Here is a 24840-nt window from a genome sequence, read left to right on the forward strand (position 1 = left end):
ATTATGATGCAGAGCCATTTGCATAAACCCAAACTGTTGTCATGTCTTTGCTGAAGGGTGCTTGGGGCAAACCTGAGACTGGCGCAGTCCTTTCAGTGTGCTGAATATTCACTCAAGCTTACTGATGGCAAAAAAACAACAATACCTGACTAGACATTACAGTGCACACTGGGTGGAGACATATGTCCCTTTTGAAAGGTGGGTTTTTTTTTTTTAAGTCGTAAGGATAGATGCCTCCAAACTTGATTCAGACTTTTTCCCCAGAATGAAATCCCATCAGGAGAATATTTCCACTGGATTTCAGTCCATTTCCAAGAGGGTACAGGACATGTGGGGAGGAGGGGAGGAAGAAATTTCTTTCCATTTGGGAAAGAAGAAGAAGAAGAAGAAGAAGAAGAAGAAGAAGAAGAAGAAGAAGAAGAAGAAGAAGAAGAAGAAGAAGAAGAAGAAGAAGAAGAAGAAGAAGCGTTGGTTCTTATATGCCGCTTTTCCCTACCCGAAGGAGGCTCAAAGGGGCTTACAGTCGCCTTCCCTTTCCTCTCCCCACAACAGACACCCTGTGGGGTGGGTGAGGCTGAGAGAGCCCTGATATCACTGCTCGGTCAGAACAGTTCTATCAGTGCCGTGGCGAGCCCAAGGTCACCCAGCTGGCTGCATGTGGGGGAGCGCAGAATCAAACCTGGCATGCCAAATTAGAAGTCCGCACTCCTAACCACTACACCAAACTGGCTCTCACCAAAAGGCCCAGGATGCAGGCTCCTAGGAAAATCTATTTGCGTTCTGAGGACACAAAGAGAATGAGGTGGCCATTTTGGTTACTCAGGAACCTGCTGATTTGGCAAAACTACTTCTGTTGATATTTGTTTTGTTTCAGATGAGAAGCCAAGATGCTGGGTGCCCTCTTGGATGCTTGTGTTTACGTAAGTGGGCCTCCCCCCCCCTTCCTATAAAGCTGGAATCCACTATAATGATTGGTTTGTAGAAAAACCAACCGGATGCTCCTTTTTACTCTGCCCCATCAGCCAGGAACTAAAGGGGCAAAGTTCCAGTCAGTTTGACAGGCAGCAAATTTAAAATGGATGTGAGGAAATAACTTGTGTTTGAGGCATATAATCAACCTGAGGAATTCCCTCCCACAGGAAATAATTGAGGCAAAGAACATAAAGAGTCCAGTGAGATATTTTTAAAGTCTTCGATGATTATGGAGACAACTGTGATTATGCGCTCACGTGGAATTGCAAACCCTCTTGGAAGGTGAGTCAAAAGCAGAAGTGTGACTTGGGAAGGGGCCACATCACAGTCACTCTGTGCCTCTTGTGCCTCTTGTGGCACAGAGTGGTAAGGCAGCGACATGCAGTCTGAAAGCTCTGCCCATGAGGCTGGGAATTCGATCCCAGCAGCCGGCTCAAGGTTGACTCAGCCTTCCATCCTTCCGAGGTCGGTAAAATGAGTACCCAGCTTGCTGGGGGGTAAACGGTCATGACTGGGGAAGGCACTGGCAAACCACCCCGTATTGAGTCTGCCATGAAAACGCTGGAGGGCGTCACCCCAAGGGTCAGACATGACCCGGTGCTTGCACAGGGGATATCTTCACCTTCACATCACAGTCACGAGGTTCCAAAGCAAGAAGAGCACATGCAAGCGAGCTTCATTCTCTACAAAATGATGGGAAAGACCCAGGGAAGGTTCCCAAATGACCTGAATGTGGCCTGTACTGTGGTCTGTGAGGTACCTGATGATTCTCCTCACCTGGAGTTCCAGGAAATTGATAAACCCCAGAAAATCCCAGTTTCGTTGGTGGGCTACCATATCTGACTGATAGAATGCATATAGCTGGTTGGAGCAAAAGTAGTAATGTCAAGTTTTCAGAAATGTTGGAGGCATTGGGAGAAAAAAACATTTTATCTATGTGCAAAATTAATAAACCCAATGCTACTGATACAGAGTTCATTTCCACACTGGGAAATGAAATGCCATAACTCCTGTGTGGGAGCAAAAATTTGGGGCAAGCCAAATGCTCCACTGTGTGGGAGCAGGGAGAGGCGGAGCAACCTGCCCTCCAGCGTGCAGCCCAGTGCAAAGCCCCCCATGTGGAAATGGTCAGAGAGATGCAAATTAATTTCCCTCCCCTGAGTGCCTCCTCCTCCAACCAGCATGCCTGCCTGTCCAGCAGCCAGCCAATTGCCTTCCGTCCCACACCCCTGACCACCCTCTCCTACTTCCACTTCCCTCCGAGGCTTAGAGGCCTGCCAGCACATTCCCTGCACCCTGCAGCCTGCAGCCTTTCCAGATCCTGGGGGGAGGGAGAGGCCATCTGCAGAGTTCTTCTACCCCACCCCACCCCACCCAATCTAGTGGCCCTAGTGACATATAAAATCATACATAACTTTTAAAAATATAAAGTATAAACTTTACAACGGTATAAAATGTGACATTGCTTGAACCGATTTTGCATCTTGTTCAGTTCGGCATTTTGTCTGAGGAGAGAGGTGGGACAATTTATAGGGGTGTTAACTCTCAAATTGAGTTGACTAGATGGGGTCAGGCTGGGAGGCCCCATTTTACAGGCCCTGTGAAACTGATTAAGGAACTGCAGATATCTCCTGCAGATATGGCAGCCCTTAAAGGTTAAAACCAGAATCTTGGATGTGATTTGGTCTTCAATCTGGAGCCAGTGCGGCTGGGAGAGCAGTGGTAGAATATGTGCTCTCCGTTGGGTTCCCCTGAGTAGCGATCCCCAACCTTCTTGTAGTTGGGGACCGCTTCTGAGGGTGGGAGAGAGCCGGTGGCCCGGCCGCCGCAGCTGCACATAAACGCGCACGCGCAGTTTCCGCGCATGCGTGTTTTCGCCACTAGGTGGTGCTAATGTGCATGCGCAGAGCTGCCGCACGTGCGCATTTTCGCCAGGAGGGGGCGCAAACACACATGTGCGGCAGCTCCACGCATGCGCGTTTGCGTTGCTGGCATGCCGGAGGCCGCGCCTACCTCTTTTCCCCCCTCTCACTGCGGGGGGGAGGCAGGTGCGGCCGCTGGCGGCCCGGCACTATGGCCTTCATGGCCCGGTACCGGGCTGCGGACCAGGGATTGAGGACCCCCGCCCCTGAGGACATGTGCTGGTAAGCACCACTGGAGACCTGGGCCTCCACGGATAAGGAGGCATTTTTGGAATATCTCCCAGACTCCTGACAGTCACCGAAGTTGCTAATTGGACCCTGTCAAGAGTCAGGGATAGCACTGTCTCACTTGGGGCATGCTGGCTTAGCCAGAGTATTTCCGATTTGGCTGGATTTAACTTTAGCCAACTCTGCTTGAATCAGTCCACCATGGCCTCCAGATGCCTGGCCAGAAACTCTGGATGGTGGGATGGGTCGCTGTCCATCAACAGATATAGCTGGGTGTCATCCACATATTAATACCCCCAATGTCTCCATTGACCCTGGTTAGGCAATTGTAAACCACTTTGAGACTTCTTCAAGTAGTGAAAAGCAGACTATAAACACCAGCTCTTCTTCAGAAGTGATGTCCTATCACCAGAGGGATGACACCTCTGTGTCCCTACTTCTCCAGTCTCCTGCCAGCTGCTAGTGAAGAGAGATTGCACCCCAAATGTGTGCTGTTTGGCCTTCCATACTTCTGCTCTATCATAAATTGTAGGGCTCTGTCCCTTTCAGGCAGAAGGCCCAATCTGAACCCAATCCAGCTTCTTAGAGTAGGCTGGGAACCAAAGGGGGGGGGCGCTATTATGGGCAGACCAGCCTGGAAGTTGAGGACTGATTTTTCTCCCCCTTCATGGAAACATTCACAGCAGTTCAGGAAAGCTGACATATTTTTGTTATAGTACATAAGCCAAAATACAGTGGAACGGTGTTGAAAAACGCTGAGCATCCAATATAGGGCTGCAGTTTAACTACCCCTGATGTAAGTCATGGGACTCTTCCTTCTTCATATCGTTGGGCTCCACAGGCTGACAAGGCACTGGTGCATCCTTGTGTCATAGATACTTTGTCCGATGTGAGTGTAATGTGAGGCATTTTGTGCCTTGATAAGTTTGTGTTGTTGCGATTGCGTGTCAAATTAGAGCCACCTTGATATTTGATGGTGCTTGTTTGTATTTGATGCTCAATATTTTTGTTATAGGCCAGACACAAAACAATACATTAAAAAATTATTGTTGGAAATGTCAGAGCGTTTCCAGGAACAAAATGGCTGAAGAACAGCAAATGAATCCCAGTCCAAATAGCAATACATGTACATAATCACCTGAAAATGTCTTCTACTGAATAAGACCCTTGGTCTGTCCAAGTCAGTGTTGTCTATTCAGACTGGCATTAGCTCTCCAGGGTCTTCAAAGCAGGTCTTCTACATAATTTACTACCAGGTCCTTTTTATCGATAGATGCTTGGGACTGAATCTGGCATCCTTCAGCAAGCCAAGCAGATGCTTTAGTACTGAGCCATGGCCCTTCCTTCCATTTCATCAGAAACAAGACTGAAGGGGTGTGGGGGGGAAGCAGTAGATGTAATAGAGCTGCCCACTTCCAGGTGGGAGCTGGAGAGCTCATGGAATTACATTTGAGCTCCAGATTTCAGACGTCAGTTCTCCTGAAGAGTGTGGACATGGAGGGTGGACTTTAAGGCAATAAATCTCACTCAGGCCTCTCCCTCTCCAGTCTCTCCCCCCCCCCCATATCTCCAGGAATGTCCATGTCCTATGCACACTCTTCTAGTATTGCCTTCAAACCTATCTGCATCTTAGGTGATGTTGGAGCATCTGAAGAGTTATTATTATTTATTAAATATATATACCGCCCTCCCAATATTGCTCAGGGTGGTGTTGCCAGGTTGGTTGGACCAGCCAGCAGGGGATTGGGTGAAACCTACTTGGAGCCAGAAGGCAAGAACTAGGAAGTAAACACAGTATCCTTGCATCACCTGGAAGTGATGTAGCACATTGCAGTTGTCAGGGGCAATATTCCGGTTTGTGGGCAAAACCTCTATGGTAGAATTAGCTTCTTACCATAGAGTTTTGCCCAAAACCCAGAGCTTCCACCTGATGTTACCAACACCCCTATATCACTTCTGGGAAATACATGGACATCATGGTTATTTCCTGGTCCCCACCCCCACACACACACACATCTGGTAAATTCCCCCAGTTTTAGACCTTAAAATAGGGAGAAAGGCTCCAAACTAGGGGGGGGGGCACTCTGCCCCCAATTGAAAAGGTTATAGATTAAGGTGACCAGATTTTAATATTGGTAAAGCGGGACACCATTGACTGGGGGAGGGGCGTTCTTGATTAAAATTTGGTCTATATGGAGCAACAAAAATTTTCATAGAATGGATAGAACGCAAAAATAGTATTGTAATATATATTTTTTTAATTTCAACATAGGTACAATTTGCCGGTGCCCCCATATTTTTTTGTTGCTCCATACAGACCAAATTTTAATCAACTTGGAGGTCTTCTAGAATTATAACTCATCTCTAGCCTATAGAGTAGGCATTTTCAAGCAGGGTTTTCTGAAACCTTGAGGTTTCTTGATGTCCCAGGAAGAATGTCCTGAATGTATTTAAATTAAAATTTATTTAAATTTAAATATAATTTTTTTTAAAAATTGTTAACTATTTATCAGGTGAGATGACCATATAAGGTCATGTCAACCTGCCCACCCCCCAATTGGCCAATGATGGGCCTGGAGGGGGTGGAAAGGAGAGGGGCCCGAGGTGGGTGTGTACATAGCTATGCTCCCCAATGACATTCTGCACAATCCTGCCACTTCTGGGGTTTCTCCAAGCCTGAAGAATGTTTCAGGGGTTTCTCAATGGTAAAAAAAGTTGAGAAAGTCTGTTATAGAGATCAGTTCCCTTGGAGAAAATGGCTGCTTTGGAAGGTTGAATCTATGCCATTATACTCCTTCTAGGGCAGGGATAGTCAACCTGTGGTCCTCCAGATGTCCATGGACTACAATTCCCATTAGCCCCTGCCAGCATATGCTGGCAGGGGCTCATGGGAATTGTAGTCCACGAACATCTGGAGGACCACAGGTTGACTACCCCTGCTCTAGGGTCCTTCCTTTCTCCAAATCTTGCCTGCCCCAAGCTCCACCTCCAAATCTCCAGAAAACTGACACAGAATCAGTAACCCAGCGTGCATGGATAGGTTTTGCTCCCCATCCTCATTCATTTGGGGTGGATCCAGTGTGTGTATTCAACATGGAGAATAAAACCTTAGCCAGTTGTTGTTGTTTTTTAAAGTTGCCCCTATTGGCCTTTCAAGCAAACTGAGTCACCGACGTCTCTGGCCTGAAGCGAAGAGCTGCGTCTGCTGTCAACGGAGCCCTGAAGTAGCCTAACCGACTTCCCTTTGTGTGGGAAATAACGCTAATGCTGAGGTCTGGAAATTTGGCTCCTGGAGGGGTCAGCGGCGGAACAGGCTGCGGTTTCGAGCAGCCTGTTAAAAATAAAAAGGCGAAAGGGAGATTCTGCTTCCTTTTCTGTATCTAATCTGCAGATACATGGATTATTGTGGTCTGTCTTGAGGTCTGTCTGGCACGAAGCGTGTACATACGCTGAAGAGACACAGCATACCCTGTTCTCCCGTCCTCCCTTTTTATTTGCTGACGGGATGCATTGTCCTTGCCTGAACCATTCCTGGTTAGTCTCGTAATCCTCAAGCAGGTGATAGATTTTATTGGGTTGGAATTTGGCTTTTCCTGTCTGGATTCCAACCGTCAAGCACGCGGCATCGTGGCTCCGGAGAAGTAAGGCATTCCTTCCATTCCCCCCTCTTGTTGGTATCAAAGCAGAAAAACGTGGACCACTCAGTATTCCCCTGCAGGAAATTAATAAACTATGACATCTATACCATCAAGGGAGGAGAGAGACTGTAAGTTGTTAAGAATACTCTTTACCGGGCTAGTGATGCTATGCATTCCTAATTGAGGCTATTAAACCTTAACAACAACCATCACCAAGAAATTAGTGCAGACCAGGGGCGTTCCAGATGGAATTGCTCAGAGTTGGCTTCCCACAAATGTGGTGAAGAGCAATTGAATGAGCCATTCGGGAAAGCCTGGCTGCTTGGGGGGAAGTCTTCCTCTGATTACTCAGCCTCGGTCCTGATTAACTGGTTACGCTCAATTAATTGCTGGCAAGGCCCAGGCCTGCTTACAGGTGGGTGTGCCAAGAAGGTTTCCAGTTTGAGGAGGAATGCAAAAGAAATGGACAACATTAGTCTATGGCCCGGTGAGAGTCAGTTCACCAGCCCCAAATCTGCATGGGGACGTGAGTACAGAAAGGAGGGTTAACGAGATGTCGCAAAATTGAGGGAAATGAAAAAAACGAAGCCACATAATGCCTGTTATTGCCAGACTGACACACGACAGGCAGTACACTTGCCAACCTTTAGGTGGTGGCTGGAGATCTCTGGGGATTACATCCAATTTTCAGGTAAAAGAAATGATGATGATTAATATAAGAGTTGTTTATCATATCCCACTTTTCACTACAGGATTCTCAAAACGGTTTCCAATTGCCTTCCCTTTCCTCTCTCCACAACAGACACCCTGTGAGGGAGGTGAAGCTGAGAGAGCCCTGAGATTACTGAAGAAGAAGAGTTGGTACTTATATGCCGCTTTTCTCTACCCAAAGGAGTCTCAAAGAGGCTTACATTCACCTTCCCTTTTCTCTCCCCACAACAGACACCCTGTGAGGGAGGTGAGGCTGAGACAGCCCTGATGTCACTGCTTGGTCAGAACAGAAGAAGAAGAGTTGGTTCTTATATGCTGCTTTTCTCTACCCAAAGCAGCTTACAATCACCTTTCCTTTCCTCTCCCCGCAACAGACACCCCGGGAGGGAGGTGAGGCTGAGACAGCCCTGATATTCCTACTCGGTGAAAACAGCTTTATCAGTGCCATAGCAAGCCCAAGGTCACCCATCTGGCTGCATGTGAGGGAGTACAGAATCGAACCCGGCATGCCAGATTAGAAGTCGCTATACTACGCTGGTGTATTTGTATTGTTTTTATGACCCGCCCTCTCTCCTGCATCTCAGGGTGGGCTACCACAAAGCACGAATATACAAATAGAATGAAACCCAATATTAAAACTTAATTAAATGAGTTAATCAAAACCACTACCAACTGTAATCTATTTTTCACTACCCTACAAAAAAGGGGCGGGGGGAGGGTCATGACCCTTTAGCTGGAGTAAATTTGGTGGATTTCCGGCCAGGAGGCCAGTCCTTCCAGATGTTATTTTGTCCTGAACCCTACGCCTGCAGAACAGCTCCATTTGAACCAGGCCTGCTGGGCTGTGATCTCATTTGCTAGAGCCTTCTAGTAGGATGAGGCCTGGGCCCCTGATGACAATGGACACTTTGGAAGGAAGACTCTGTGGCATCATGCTCTACCAAGGTCCCTCCCCTGCCCAAACCCAGTCCTTTCTCCACTCTCCAGGCTCTGTCATCCTTAATTATACCCCTTAATTATACTCCCTTCCCCAAACCCTACCCATCTCAGGCTCCATGCCCCCCTAATCCAGGTATTTCCCAGCCTGGATCTGCAACCCTAAGTGTGAGCTTTCCAGAAGTTTTCAATTTAGGGTTGTGTGTGGTGGCGTCCAAATCAGCCGTTCCAGGCTGACACAGGCAGCATCGCGCCGCGGAGAGCTGGCTGCGTCGGCCTGGAATGGCCAAATCGGACGCCGACGCACACAACCCTAATTGGGATGGTTGTTCAAAGGAAAAAGGGGAGAAAAAGATGTTTTGGGCCATTATCTGGAGATCTTTGGCTGTCTCCTGTGTAGAATCTTGTGCAGATTTGGTTGGGTGTGACGTGACAAGCCTGGCCTTCTGGGATTGGGGTGTGTGTGCCCAGTTGAAAAAGAATAATCAGTGTTTACTTAAACACTTTTCAAACACCAGATGGGCTACACAGATCCCTGAAAAATCGGAGAGCAGAAGGAAATCTGAGAGCAGTGGGTGGGTAGGAAGAGATGTGTCGGTGTTTGTCTCTTGTGGCCCTTCCTTGCATACCCAGGAAATTGCTGATCGCCACTGGGGGATGGTAAGTGAATTCCCTTCATGCCAGGCTGGATTTTGGAGATTTGTGGTGCGTGTGTGTGTGTGTGGGTTGAAACATTTGGGCATGACATTGGGGCCATTGTGAGCGGGCAGGTAGTTGTGAGTTCCTGCATTGTGCAGGGGGTTGGACTAGATGACCCTAGAGGTCCCTTCCAACCCTAAGATCTTATGATCCTATGAAAGGTGCTAATCCTAACTTTAGGAGTGGTGGAAAGTGCCATCAGATTGCCATTGATAGATAGCAATCCCAATGGGGTTTTCAAGGTAAGAGATGAGCAGGGTTGGTTTGCCATTATATGCCTCCACGTAATGGCTCCCTGATGGTCTCCCATCCAAGTACTAAGCAAGATCTGATGAGATTGGGTGGTCCTGGGCAATCCAGGTCAGGGTCTCTTAGTAATACTAGAGATTCGTTTTGAGTATTGAGTCTGATGTGATTACTCAGGGTATCAATATTTTAAATAACTTTTAAAAACAAATTTATTGTTGGTGCCTAAAGCAAAAAGTCAGTGATAGCCACAATCATAATACGTCAGTAAAAGCTTTGTCAACTTATAAAATAACCATGAACAGTCATTAGTGTAATACAAACAATATTTTGTGATGGGAGCTAATATGATTCAGTGATTTTTCATGCAATCCATTGATTCATTTTGGGGTTAAAGAGGATTTTCCCCAAAGTATTTTTAAGATTTATTTCCTGTGAAATCACAGCAAACTGAAAATATTTATAATACATAAAACAAACATTGCATATTTTTGGTAACTATTTCCCTTCCAGTGATATGGGTTACAAAGTTTACTCAATGTTGTGTTGTGTGTGGGAGACGGCTGTAAAAGAAGTGAACTCAGATACCTTGGGAGGAATCACGACCCATTCCTCACACATAGGATAATGCACTTTCAATGTGCTTTGGCAGCTGGATTTTCCTGTGCGGAACAGGAAAATGTACTTCTAAAGTGCATTGAAAGTGCATTATCTATTGTATGCAGAATAGGCCCTGCACTCCCTGTAAGCTGAAGGATCAGGGGGCAGCTGAGTTTGTCTGCAACAGAACAACCAGAACTCGACTCAAATCCAGGGGCACCTCAAAGTCCAACAAGATTTTCAGGGGGCAGCCGTGTTGGTCTGGAGTAGCAAAACAAAATCTGAGTCCAGTATTGAATACATGAACTTTTAATCAATCTTATATAGTGTTTTACTGTTTTGTATTTTGTACTGGTCGTTGACCGAAATAAATGTATCTATCTACAGTCCAGTAGCATCTTTAAGACGAACAAAGATTTATTCAAGTTAATTATTTTTAAAATATATTCTTTAAATGTATTAAATATTTATTGGGTTATATGACCATATATGGACATGTCAACCTGCCCCATCCCCCTCCCAAAACGGCCAATGATAAGCCTGCAGACGGTGGGAAGGGGAGGGGCCCCGGGTGGGTGTGTTCACAGCTCTGCATCCCCACAATATTCTGCATGATTGAGCCCCTTCTGGGGTTTCACGAAGCCTGAAGGGGTTTTTCAATGGTTTCTCAAAAAGTTGAAAAGGGCTGGGATAAACCTTCAAGTGTTAAAGATCCGTTTGTCAGATACATTTCAAACTTTTCTATGGATGTGTATTTGATGAAGGGAACTTTAACTTTAACTTTAACTTTAACTTTAACTTTAACTTTAACTTTAACTTTAACTTTAACTTTAACTTTAACTTTAACTTTTTAACTTTAACTTTTTAACTTTAACTTAACACTTATACTGAAGTGACCAGAGTTGGAGGGAGGTAAAGCGGGATGCGCCACCACCGCAGCAGCACCCCCTCCCTTCCCTCTCTCCCTCCCTATCGCTGCAGCTGCAGCAGGGTGGCGCCCCCCTCCCCCTCCCTTCCCTCCCTCCCTCCCTGGCTCACCGTCGCCTCATGAGTGTGGAAGCGGTGGTGCAGCTCCGCCCCCTCCCCCCTCTCTTCCCTCACTCCTTCCCCAGCTCACCGTCGCTCACCCCTCACCGTTGCCTGAAGCACTGCCATGCCTTTCGAGTGTGACAGTGGCATGGCAGCGCCCCTCCTCCCCCCGCCCTTCTCTCCCTCCCTCCCCAGCTCACCGTTGCCTCCCAAGTGTGGCAGCGGCACCCCCTCCCTTCCCTCCCTTCCTCCCCGGCTCACCATCACCTTCTGAGCATGGTGCCGGCGCCCCCTCCTTCCCTTCCCTCCCTCCCCGGCTCACCATCGCCTTCCAAGCGCGGCAGCAGCACGATGTCTCCCCCCTCCCTCCCCGACTCACCGTCGCCCTCTGAGTGCGGTGGCGGATGCCGTGGAACATTCTGTCAATGGGCAGAATACGGGACCTTTGGTGAAAAGTCGGGATCGTCCTCTGTTTTTGTGACATATGCCCCCTCTGGGCAAGGTCCAGTTACTCCATTCCAGGGAGTCATTCCACTCGAGATCAAAGTCCATCTGGATCCCGCAGTCCAGTGCTGGGCTCTCTTGCTCCTGTTCTGAGCTTCTGGCCTCCACTCTGCTGGACGATGAGTGGTATACTGATTCCACATCAGGGCCCTGCTCCTCGCCTTCCAGCACTGCCACCTTGGTATCCCAGTGCCTCATTACCTGGGTCCTACCCCTCCCAGTTTGTCATTTTTGCCTGGACACTAGTCCGGCACTTCCTTCTACCAGGACGCATCCCTCAACCACTTAATCTTTGGGCACTGAGGGTTGCTTGGGGAGCAACTTCGAACCCACAGATTCACTGTCGTTGCTTCCCTCGGGTGGGATGGTAGGCCCTGTCACTGCTGCCATGGTTGGTAGGCGTACACCAGGGGTAGTCAAACTGCGGCCCTCCAGATGTCCATGGATTACAATTCCCAGGAGCCCCCTGCCAGCATTCGCTGGCAGGGGGCTCCTGGGAATTGTAGTCCATGGACATCTGGAGGGCCGCAGTTTGACTACCCCTGGCGTACACTTTTCAGAGGGCAATCGGGGGGTTTATAGTCTCTGTCAAACTGTCACAAACCAAGGATTCTGGTGCATGGAAAAGACCCTCTCTCAGACAAAAATCCTACACGACCCCATGGGGTGTTAAGGAAAGCAGTCTTTATTAAGAGGATCCACAGAGCAGAGCAGAACACACAGAGATATGTACAGGAGTCATGGACAGAGACATGGAACCATGATCTCCCCAGTCTTATATAGGTCTGGGAGTTCAAGTGGGAACAGGGGTTCACACTGGGGAGGCCTTTGATCTTTTAGGTGCAAACTCTCAAGACATCTAGTCTCCTTCCCTGGATTCCAGATGGCCCACAGCTGGCTGTTTTGTCACCTCTCTGTGAACCAAGGACACTGATAGATAAGACAGAGTTCCCATTGGGGGGAATGGGAATATGGGGTTAGCTTGTTGTAAACTGCAGATGAAAGGGAACCAAGAATGTGCAGGTGGGGAGGGAGGTTGAAGCAGGGGTCAAACTGACCCAACTGTGCCCTAAGCCAGCCTTCCTGAGCCACCCAGGAGACGGGATATGACACTGGTGGAGTGAGTTTCCAACAGATATCTGGGCACCTTCAGAACTAGCAAAGTTCCAAAAGGCTTGTAAAACAGCACTGTTCCACTGGGCTTATGGCTGAGACCAAGGCCAATACTCTGACATCTAAAGGGGATCCTCTGCCTTCTCCATACACACCCCAAACTGGGTGTTAATCACTCTATCCCTAGATCCTTAGTCATGGAGCATGTTTTTTGTTTTAACGGATACATTTTTAAGTGGAAGATGGTTTATATATTTGTATGGAATTATCCAAGACTTATATTTCCAATATGAGTGGTAGGGTCCATGCTAGAACAGTTCCTAAAGTTCTCCTTATTCTTGTGGTTCTCTGATCTTCAAGAATGTCCAAACAATGCTGAGCATAATCCATCTAAAATTAAGCATTTTGACTTGTAGACAATCTCAGTGGGGTTTAACTATCTAAATAGGTAACTCCCCCATTGACATGTCTGATTCTTAGAAAAATGCTTCAGCTGGGCTGGATCAAGTCCACATGGACTCTGAATGAGTTTCCAGTGTCTTTTGCAGTCTCCCCGCTGGAGTCAGTCTTCTGGACCATTTCATTTCTAACAAAAACACAGATTGTATTACTGCCTATTTGGTTTTTTAAGGTAATTATGCTTAAGTATACTTGTGCTTGACTTTAATTTTCCTTCTGAATCTTCAGCTATCATCTCCAATCAACAAAACCATTCCAGAACATTGTTGATAGAAACTGTAGCTATGGGGTGGATTCTCCCCCCACCCCACTGAATGTTAACATTGAGAGGGTCAGGCTGAGTTTTCTGTTCTAATCTTGGTAGAGAGGCTGTGACGAGTTCTGCAGAGACAACAGAAAACAGCGGAATTGTACCATTTGAAACCTGGTAACAACAACAACAACAAAGAAGTGCCTCGTTGTAGTGTAATTCTATATACTTTTTGCTACTGAGGGCATCTATTCCTCTCTGCTGTCATTGACCTGTATAGCTATAAATTTAACTCCTTCAGCTATCCCATTGGTCTTCACCCTTTTTGAGGCTGTGAGAACTTTTGACGTAATCGGGAGGATGCAGCTAGAAAAATAGCTGCCACAGAAGGTGGAGACATCCCCGCCCCAACATGCAAGAGTAGGGCAGGAGAGGGGCGATTAAAAAAAATACACTGAGCAAAAGCAACGGAAGAGAATAAGAACACTGTAGTGGCAGATGGAACCAAAGCAGGGTTGTATTAATCTGCACAGCTCCAAGGGCCAATCAAAAGCGGAACAAGAGTCCCACCTGATCCCACCCACTTTCTGAAAGCACTCAGGAACAGTGTCAGCGGGTGTTATGACACCCACAGGCACAGTATCGGAGACCTCTGAACTATCTTATCCCCAGCCTTCTACAAGTCTCTTCCTTTAGTATTAGTAGTAGTAGTAGTAGTAATAATGATAATAATATATAAAGGTAAAGGTAAAGGTATCCCCTGTGCAATCACCAGGTCATGCCAGACCCTTGGGTGACGCCCTCTAGCGTTTTCTTGGCAGACTCAATACGGGGTGGTTTGCCAGTGCCTTCCCCAGTCATTACCGTTTACCCCCCAGCAAGCTGGGTACTCATTTTACCGACCTCGGAAGGATGGAAGGCTGAGTCAACCTTGAGCCGGCTGCTGGGATCGAACTTCCAACCTCATGGACAGACAGCTTCAGACAGCATGTCTGCTGCCTTACCACTCTGTGCCACAAGAGGCTGTAATAATATATACCATACTATAAAGGGGTTCGTGTACAAAGACATACTGAAGGTTCCAAAGCCTCTAGAAAAAGCCCTACCAACATGAGGAAGCTTGGAATCTTTAGCAAGCCAGCCAAAGCACAGTTGTCTGTGAATGTAGACGAACACATTTAAAAGGAATGGGTGGCCACCTAATAGCTGACAATAACAGCCATGCCACACACTCCCTTTAAATTCCTCCCCAGCTGAGAGTAGGCGGCACAGCTGTCATTCTTAGGCAGCCACCTGCTCCCTTTAAACCCCTTTCTTCCACCTTTGCAAGCAAAGCTGCCTACGAAGGTGAGGCAAGCATTTAAAGGGAGCAGGCAGGGCACCTAACAGCAGTTAGGCACCTTGGATGCTCCGTTCAAATCCTCCTCCACACTTTACTTATCCTGTGAACACAAGCCAAATCTCTACCTAGTGCCCATTGCATTACAGCCCATTGTGTTATAAGACAAAACAAGAGTACATCTCTACACAATCTCCCTTATGCCTGGAACTTCCTCTTAGAACATTTGCATGATGTCTCTCTCTCTCTCTCTCTCTCTCTCTCTCTCTCTCTCTCTCTCTCTCTCTCTCTCTCTCTCTCTCTCTCTCTCTCTCTCGTTCTATAGATCCTCCCTGAAATCTTTGCTTTAACCCATATTTAACATCCTTGGATCTTAATCAGCCTCTATTATCTTTGCATCTCCCTTCCTCCTCCCAAGGACTTGTCTGTTTCAATTCTTGCTGATCTTCCTCTCTTAAAAGATCCATCAAGGGCAGGATCCATGCAACTGATCCTCATCTCTCTTTCATGCCTCCAAATCAGAAGCAGTTCCATTATGCGACGTGGGCAAATGCTTTAAATCAGCATGGAATTCCTCCTTATCTTCAAGACTCTTGGAGCCAGGGGTCCATGAATTCCCTCAACTGAAGCTCTATGGTGTAGATTATGCATGCCATGCTGCATTAGCATTGTGGTCTTTTCAGTCTTAAAAAGAAAAAAAAATCCAAAGGGCATCCACATTATTGCAACCCAAGGTTTTTTTTTTCCCCCACCCCTAAAAAATGAGGCTTCATCAGAATAAAGAACTGCACAAAGAAAATATAATATTCTGTTTTGATGAGAAAATTATAAAGGATTCCTCCCCTACCCCTCACTCCATTGCCAGTTTTTGCTGTTGTTGAAATAAAGGATAAGACGTCTGGGAATGGGAGTTCCAGATTGGGCACTAGATATAAGCAACTTGAGTCTTTTGGCCTGTTGAGCTGATTTAGGAATTCTTACAAAATTCTATGAACCAGTCTTTTCCCTGTCGCTGGAGAAACAATCACCCCAGAGGTACCTAATGGCAGAGCCATATTGGAGGTACAGAGCAAGCTTCTTTTTTTGTAATGAAAAGGTCTCCTTTGTCAACTGATTGTGTGCCTCCTTGGAGGCCGTCAAGGTAGCATTGCACATCATCCACAGGGCCAGTTTACGAGGTCCTTCTTTTTGTACATTGCAACGATGGGATGTTGGGGAGTGGGCTGGTGGTGGAAAGATTGTGGCTTGTCTTGTAAACAGTCCTACAACACACATCATGGCTCATCTACTTCACATACACTCATGGCACCGCCTTGTACTGAATCAGACCATTGGTCCACTAAGGTGAACATTGTCTGTTTACACTGGCAGTGGCTCTCCAGGGTTCTGGTAGAGGTCTTTTCCATGACTACTGCCTGGATATGCCAGCAATGAAACCTAGAACCTTCTGCATGCAAAAAAAGAGGATTCGTCTACTGAGTCACAACTAGGGTTCCCAGATATTCGCTGGCCACCAGGGAAGGGGGAGTAGTGATAGCCCAGGGCCTGGTCTGGGCATTTTGGGATCATTTGCCTAGTGTGCAGTACCCAAATAGAGTGACCACTAGGCTAGAAAACCTTTTATGATTTTATTCAACTGCAGAAGAACAAAAAGACACAGGCGGGTTTGTCCCAAAAGAGACTGTGTACAGAACAAAGGATTGCATGAGACTTTATAATGTTCCATTGAAGGCGGGGAAAGATGATGCTTTTTGGGTCAAACCAATAGCCTGGGGTCTCCACCTCTTGCACATCCCACAGGACTCCCCCATTGCCATTATGCTAAGTCACCGGGAAAAGGTTACAAAAGTTCTCTTGTTAATATAAGCAATTGCATCCAGTTTTGAGAACAGAAAATATCAGCCTTGATAACATTTCAAAATACAGTCAAGAACAAGTTTCTGGGCCTTCTGTTATGAAACAGTCTGGTACACCAAGCTTCTCTTTACAAAACAATAATTAAGAAAATATTGTTTTAACCCCAACTCCATCAGTAGGGTTCCCAACTCCAAGCTGGGAAACTCCTGATACTTTGGAGATGGCACCTGGGAAGGGCAGGGACCTGTCTGAAGGATCCCCAGATCCCATCTGGAGGCTGGCAGCTCTACCCTTTCATATTTGTAGGGAAAAGCAGGTTGAGTCAGGCAACTATGAACCATTAATAGTCTGTTAATTGTCCACTGGTAAGTGTGATCATCACCTTGGTCCAGAAGCACGTGAAGTTGTTTAAGAGTCACACGTATCATAGATACTTTGTCCGTCTAAATTTGTTATTATATAAAACAAATTTAAAATTAGACTTACAATTAAACAAACATAAGAAGGCGGCATAATCCCCATCCACCCTCCCCCATCGTCAGCCAAATCAGTGGGGTTTGTATGATGTAGGGGCTCATGGGAATTGTAGTCCATGGACATCTGGAGGGACGCAGTTTGACTACCCCTGATGTAGAACTTTGTCGGGAGGAGGGGCCCCAGTTGTTCCTGATCCTGGCCTCAACCAAAGACTTGGTGGAAGATCTCCATTTTGCAGGGCCTGCAGAACTTAGAAAGCTCTGCTAGGGCCTTCAGCTCTTCCAGGAGCTCATTTCACCAGGTCGTGGCCAGGTTGCTGCCCAGATCTGATTTAAGGTACTGGTTTTTACCTTTAAGGCAGTCCGCGGTCTGGGACCCACATACCTGAGGGACTGCCTTTTGCCCTATGCCCCCCGCAGAGCCCTACGCTCTGCGGGCACAAATTTGTTGGTCATTTCCAGCCCCTGGGAAGTGCACCTGACCTCAACCAGGGCCAGGGCCTTTTCGGTTCTGGCCCCCACCTGGTGGAATGAGCTCCCGGAAGAGCTATGCGTCCTGCAGGAGCTTTCTGCGTTCTGCAGGGCCTGCAAGATGGAGTTCTTCCACCAGGTTTATGGTTGAGGCCGGCACACAGAAGAAGATCTGGAACCCCCCCCCCCACCCTGCCATTAAGCCTATTTGGCTACTGGGGGCAGATTAAAGAAGATCAGCCCCTCTGTCCTCCCTGAGGTTTATTAGTAGAATTGGGTTTCTTGCCGCTGAGCACTGGAGGTTTTTAAGGTTGATTGGTTGGTTTTTCGACTGTTTTAAATTGTCTAATGGGTTTTATTGGGGTTTTTATGTTTGCTGTTAGCCGCCACAAGCCTTGTGGGAGTGGCGGGATAAAATATAATAAATAAATAAAATAAGAAGGCCCTGCCCTGGGTCAAGGGCAGGTGTACTTCTTGGGGGCCAGGGACCATGAGCAGATTAGCACCCACAGAGCAGAGAGCCCTGCAAGGGGTGTAAGGAGACAAATGGTCCTTCAGATAGGCATAGGGTCCAAGCCGTGTGTGGCCTTGAAGGTTAATACCAACACCTTGAATCTGATCTGGGCTACAACTAGCAACCAATGCAGCTGCCTCAGTACATCCTGGATATGGGCCCTCCAAGATGTGCCTATGAGGACCCTAGCAGCTGCATTTTGAACCAGCTGTAATTTCTGGGTCAAAGACAAAGGTAGGCCCATGTAGAGCAAGTTACAGAAGTCTAATCTAGAGGTGACCGTTGCATAGATCTCTGTAGCCAGACAGTCCGAGGGCAGGTAGGGCATAATTGCCTTGCCTGGTGAAGGTGGTAGAATGCTGTGCGGGCTACATCTGTGTCCTGGGCCTCCACTGAAATGGAGGTATCCAGAATTCATGGCCGAGGGAGCAATGTTAAGCTGCACCCCAGCCAAGGTGGGTAAGTGAGCTTCCTGTTTTGCCAACTTTCTGCTCAGCCACAAGACCTCCATCATGGAGGGGTTTTAAGCAACTCTGCACTAACCATCCAGCAACTGCTTCCAAACATCTGGCAAATGTATCCAAGAGGAGTCTGGGTGGCTGTCCATGAGGAGATAGAGCTGGGTATCATCCACATACTGGTAATAACCCAGCCTGTAAGTCCCAACCGGTTGAGCCAGATGGCGCATAAAGATGTCAAATAATGTGGGTGAGAGTACCGCTCCCTGTTGGACCTCACAATTCCTCCCCACAGGCACCCTGTGTATCTGGTTCTGGAGAAAGGAGTGCAGCCATTTGAGGGCTGTCCCCCAAATTCTGGCCCCAGTGGGCTGGTGAGCCAACAACTCATGGTCAACCATGTCAAACGCAGCCAACAAATCAAGCAACATGAGTATGGCTAAATTGCCTCAAACCAACTCGGGTGGGAGGTTGTCCATCAAGTTAACCCACACTGTCTCTACCTTGTGGCCAGGATGGAAGCCTGACTGATATGAGTTGAGCCCCGAAGTTTCATCTACTGTATTTGCCGGCATATAAGACGACTGGGCGTATAAGACCACCCCCCAACATTTCCACTCAAAATATAGAGTTTGTTATATACTCGACGTATAAGACTACCCCCTCTTCTACACACCAAATAAAATGCATCAGAAGGGGGGAGTGGAGGAGAGAGGGAGAAAGAGAGAGAGCCATAAAAAAATGAAAGAAAGCAAGAAACTATGTTCGGATTAGTGATTACCTCCCTTCCCCCCCAAAAAAAGGGAGGGTCATCTCTCTCTCTCAGAGGCAGCGCCTCTGTGCACTGAACTGAAACAGCTTGACTGCAAACAAAGAGGGAGTGAGCAAGCGAGCGGAGGGCTGCGCGCCGGGCTGGCTGCGTGTGCTCTCTTCCTGAATGAGGGCGGCTTCAAAACACCAGAAACCGTGGGAGGGGAGCAGAGGCTGGCACCTCTCCCCCTCCCCAGCATCCTCCTCCTTTCCACTCCTTTCCCACTGGCTCACCCGGCCGGCCCATCGGAAGCTCTCTCTCTCCCCCCCCTCCCGCTTCAGAGTATTTTGTGGGAGGGAGAGCCCGTCGCTGCAGTAGCGAGGTGGGGCGTGCACGCAGGCACAAGTTTGGCGGGCCCAGCGAGTTCCGAGCCGGGAGGAGTTCACAAGACAGCAGCAGAGTTGGTGAACCCAGTGGGGGGGAAGTGCCGCCACCGCCGCCTCGGCGTCCCTTAATTCTGGTCACCTTAAACCAGGGGTAGTCAAACTGCGGCCCTCCAGATGTCCATGGACTACAATTCCCAGAAGCCCCTGCATGCTGGCAGGGGCTTCTGGAAATTGTAGTCCATGGACATCTGGAGGGCCGCAGTTTGACTACCCCTGCCTTAAACTATGGGCACTGGGCGAGCATCGGGAGGCCACTATGGGCAGCTACTGAAGTGCACCTGGCGTATAAGACGACCCCCCACTTGGAGTCAAGTTTTTTAGGGGTCAAAAGTCATCTTATACGCCGGTAAATACGGTAAGTATGCCAGGAGCTGGTCCTTTCAAGCACCTTGCCCAGGAATGCAAGATGTGAAAACAGATCCTACAGGTCCAGCGATGGGTCTTTTTAAAATAAGGGTTGGATCACCGCCTCCCTTAGCACATCTGGGAACTCCCCAGTAGACAGGGAGAGGTTGACAATATGTCTCAGAGGGCCTCCAATCTGCTGGTCCCTCGTTTTGCATGGAAAAAATGGACGATTCCAAAATAGTGACAAAGGAGAGCAGAATCTATCCAGTGGCTTAATTAAGCATAAGAAGATAAAAAGTCTCTTATGTTATTTATTTAGGCTTTGACTCTGCCAAAACGGTCTCTAGATTCATTTATTTTCCATTTTCAGTCTGGCTTTCGTCAGTGGCAATGAGTCCGTCCTTGTTAATATTTGAATATAATGAGGCAAATGCTCCTGTATCATGGAGAGTCAGGAAGAGAGCACACGCAGCCAGCCCGGCGCGCAGCCCTCCGCTTGCTTGCTCACTCCCTCTTTGTTTGCAGTTAAGAGTCATGTGAGCTCACAGCCTTATCTTCTTATGCTTAATTAAGCCACTGGATAGATTCGGTCCCTCGTTTTGAGCAACCAAGACAGACAGGGATCAAGGGCGCAGGTGGTTGCCCTTGCTAACCCCAGAAATTTGTCCAGTTTCCAAGAGCTGCCTGAAGCCATCAAATGTATCCCACTGGGACGGCCAAGGGGCCTCTAGTTCCCTTTCTGTACCAAGAGTGGCAGGAAAGTCCCAGCGGAGCTACAAGACTTTATCCACAAAAAAGCCTGTTAATCCCTCACAGCCAAGTGCCAATTGACTAGTATTTTGGTACCCCTCCTTCAGGGTGATCAAAGATTACACTACCCTAAATAACTGGGCTGGGTGAGAGCTTACAGATGTGATTTAGGCAGCATCAAACTCTCATTTAGCTGCCTTAACCACCATTTCATGCACCCTCATAAGCGTGCGATAAGATGTTCTTGCCGCTTCATTGCAAGTCTTCTCCACAATCGCTCTAGCTGTCTCACCTCCCTTCTTGCAAATAAGCAAGTGGAGAGCTCTAGCAGATTTCCATGTAGGCATATTGCCTAATGTACTAAGGTTATGTTATGTAATAATTCATTCCATGTATCTCCCATGTATTATTATTATTATTATTATTATTATTATTATTATTATTATTATTATTATTATTATTATTATTATTATTATTATTATTATTTCAATTTATTTCCCGCCACTCCCAAATGGCTCGTGGCGGGTTACAGTGTCTTAAAACCCCATTAAAACTCCCATTAAAAGACTTTAAAATGTCACAGCATAGTGGCACAATAATAAGATCCCCTTCCTACCCCCCTTCCCAAAAAAAAAGGGGGGGTGGAGGAGAAGGAGGTCACCGATGTTCAAGAAGAAGCCCGGGGGAGAGCAGTCGATGTACCCCAGCAGCCCCAGCCTCAACCATAGACCTGGTGGAATAGCTCCGTCTTGCAGGCCCTGCGGAACGTTGAAAGGTCCCTCAGGGCCCGCAGCTCTCCCAGGAACTCATTCCACCAGGTGGGAGGTAAACCAGGTGGGAGGTATGTAAACCGCCCTGAGCCATATGGAAGGGCGGTATAGAAATCAAATAAATAAATAAATAAATAAATAAATAAATAAATAAATAAATAAATAAATAAATAAATAAATAAATAAATAAAATAATGACTCTTCCATCAAGAATTCAGGAACTATTGGTAGGCTTCCGCTCCTCTTGACAAAGATCAGAGGAAATTATATACTCCTGAGTTCTGTTTTATCTTCTGTTGTATTCTCTGATCAGTGTTCATTGGGGCTTTTCAAAAGCAGTGAAAGTTCCTGGGGAGTTGTATCAGACATGAATCCCTGAGAATGTGTTTTTGGGAACAGGAGGAAGAGCGACCCAGCCCTCCAAATGGTTCACACCTCTGTAATTCAAACCAGCTATGATGCTGGGTGACATATACATAGTATATTAGAAGTGCAATTTGTTGGTAGATCAGAGAGGGTGATACTCGCACTCCCTGTATAAATTCAGGTGGGTTACCAGGTTGAACTGAAGCAACAGAACTAAGTTTAAGTCCAGTGGTACTTTTAAGATGCACAAAGGCCTTGAATAAAACTTTGTTGGTATTAAAAGTACCACCGGACTCAAACTTCGTTACATTTGTGTAATGTTTGCATTCAAGGTAGGTAACCCTATTTTGTCTGGTGTTGCGTAATCAGCAAACATCAAGCAATACAGAGCCTTTGTCTATAAGATTTCAATGGTTCTTGGAAGCCCCAATTTAGAATCCTGTTGTCTTTTTCTTTGATACTTTTAAACTTTCTTAAGCTAAGAGTTTAGAGCACTATCAGTGTTAGGCAAAACTTGTACTAATTTAACAACTGTGGGTAAACTTTCAGTTCAGAGAGAATCTTAGGCACACATTTTCTCAAATTGCTTTCCTTCTGCCCATCAGAGGATGTCATGTGTGACTAATGTCTATCTTCAATAACAAATAGGCTTTGTCTTTCTTTCATCCTCCTCCTTTAATCTCCTTGCTTAATTTTGAAAGTGGACTCTGATATGTCATCAAATTACACTGTTATATTAGGGGTCCCCTGAATCAGTCATTTCACAGTCCTTTGAGAGACAGCTGGTGGAGAAAATGTTTGAAGGGGTCAATGACGATATTTGAATGGTTCTTCACGTGTGTTGATTGTGACATATTGCTTGGAATTTTGATCTGACATGAGCCACGGAAAGGCACGACTCAATTCTCAACTTTGCGAATAGCAGCAAAAAGATTCTGAATTGGGTGGATAAGGCTATTGTTCCTGCTGGGAAGCCATGTTTACAGCCAGTTTATAATCATGACACATAAAGCCATACAGTTACAACTGGGACTGTTCATTAGGCAGACTTCACGGGATCAATAATATCTGCTTAAAGCCAAAATTTCAACTCTACTTTGAGGCGACAGAATAGTGCTAATACAAACCACTATGCAAATCAAGGTTTGATAGTCAACTAATCATAGACTAGAACCTCAAAGGGTTTCGTTAAGGGCCAGTTTTGGTGGGCCAATTATAGTGTATGGTTTCCCACTGTCCCTCGTTTGGTATTGTCGGTGTTGGTTGGTGTTTGCTTCAATAAAAGGCTGTGTTTTCAAAGAGCTGTGGAGTCTGTGTCTACCAAACTTGCAGACTTAATACCAACCCAACTGGCCCATAGTCAGAATTGTTTTTTTTATTAAGAAGGGCAATTATTTTTTGTCAAGTGGGCAGTAAAGGGACCAAGACCCACCTGGGGTTGCTAGCCTGAGATGTTCTGCACGCAAAATATAGGTGCTTTCACCAAACCACTATGCCCCAGCAATGTCATTTTAATAGTATGTTTTGTGCTGTCTGTATATGTTGTCAGTTACCTGTGACAGACAGATATAGATAATTTTAAATGAATTAAATACCTTTCAGTTTGATACTCAGTCTTTATTATGGGCCATTCTAATGCAGGAAAACGCTGTTAATATATCCATAACCTATATGTAAAGGTAAAGGTATCCCCTGTGCAAGCACCGAGTCATGTCTGACCCTTGGGGTGACGCCCTCCAGCGTTTTCATGGCAGACTCAATACGGGGTGGTTTGCCAGTGCCTTCCCCAGTCATTACCGTTTACCCCCCAGCAGCAAGCTGGGTACTCATTTTACCGACCTTGGAAGGATGGAAGGCTGAGTCAACCTTGAGCCGGCTGCTGGGATTGAACTCCCAGCCTCATGGGCAAAGCTTTCAGACGGCTGCCTTACCACTCTGCGCCACAAGAGGCTCAACCTATATGTAATGTCATAATTAAATTGATTTTCCCCTTTTTGCTTTGTATATCGGTTGGAGTTCATTCTCTGTCATCTTCACATGCAGCTTGCCAAGCCACGACGATGTCATTTCCCATTGTCAAATCCGCAGTGTGTTGGTCTACGTTTCCCTGACTGGCGTGTGTCCTCTCTTCTGCCATGGTCAGAACATTCCTGAGGCATATCCATTTTATTTTCAGATCTTTTTATAAATGTGTCTCCATTTCCTTCTGCCACTGGCTCAACATGCTTCTCCAACGCAATTCCCACGGGCAGTGCCTGGAAGTCCGGTGCACTCGATTTGCTGATGCCGTCGTCCTTGGCCACCTCTGAAGCAGAGTCAAAGGTCAGGTGTGGTTTGGAAAGTAGCAATTACTGCATTTTTTTGTCGATAATTCCACATATGGGCTGATCCCTTCACATTGGTAGCAGAGTTGCATCATCATAATTACAATTCTTCTTCTTTGCCACAGGGCTGTCTTCCAGTCTTATCCAGTCGCCTTAACCAGGAGTCAGATGTGGAGAACTTGACTTCCAAGGAAGCTGATGGGCAGTAGATTCAGGATGGGCAAAAGGAAATACTTTTATGCACAGAGAGTGATTAAAATGTGGAATTTGCTGTAGTGATAGCCACAGGCATAGGCAGCTTTGAATTAGGCAGGGGATTAGAAAGATTGATGGAGTTTGGTCTAGCAATGGCTTCTAATCATGGAGATTAAAGGGAACCTCCATGTTCAGAGGCAGCCAGCCTCTGAATCAGTGTGAGGCAGCAACATCAGGGGGTAGGCCCTGTCCTCTCGGCCCTGTTGTTGGTCCTCCAGAGGAACTGGCTAGCCATTGTGTGAGACAGGAGGCTGGACTAGATGGACCGCTGGACTGATCCAGGAGGGATCTTATCAGGGGAAGGCCTCAGCTGCCATGCCTTGTTGTGGGCCGTTTAGAAGAACTGGCTGGCTACTGTGCCAGACAGGATGCTGGACTATAGATGGACCATCGGGCTGATCCAGTAGA

The 24840-nt window shown here is 46.9% G+C and overlaps 1 long non-coding RNA gene across 1 annotated transcript; it reads left to right on the top strand.

The window, feature by feature from the left end:
- LOC143823160 (uncharacterized) lies at positions 1 to 24830 on the top strand. The gene is made up of 5 exons (XR_013226402.1): positions 1 to 198; positions 875 to 920; positions 1140 to 1254; positions 24030 to 24175; positions 24303 to 24830. It is a non-coding gene; the product is annotated as an uncharacterized LOC143823160 (long non-coding RNA).
- The last annotated feature ends 10 nt before the right edge of the window (positions 24831 to 24840 follow it).

The sequence above is a fragment of the Paroedura picta genome, chromosome 1 (assembly GCF_049243985.1).
Source record: "Paroedura picta isolate Pp20150507F chromosome 1, Ppicta_v3.0, whole genome shotgun sequence".
NCBI lineage: Eukaryota > Metazoa > Chordata > Lepidosauria > Squamata > Gekkonidae > Paroedura > Paroedura picta.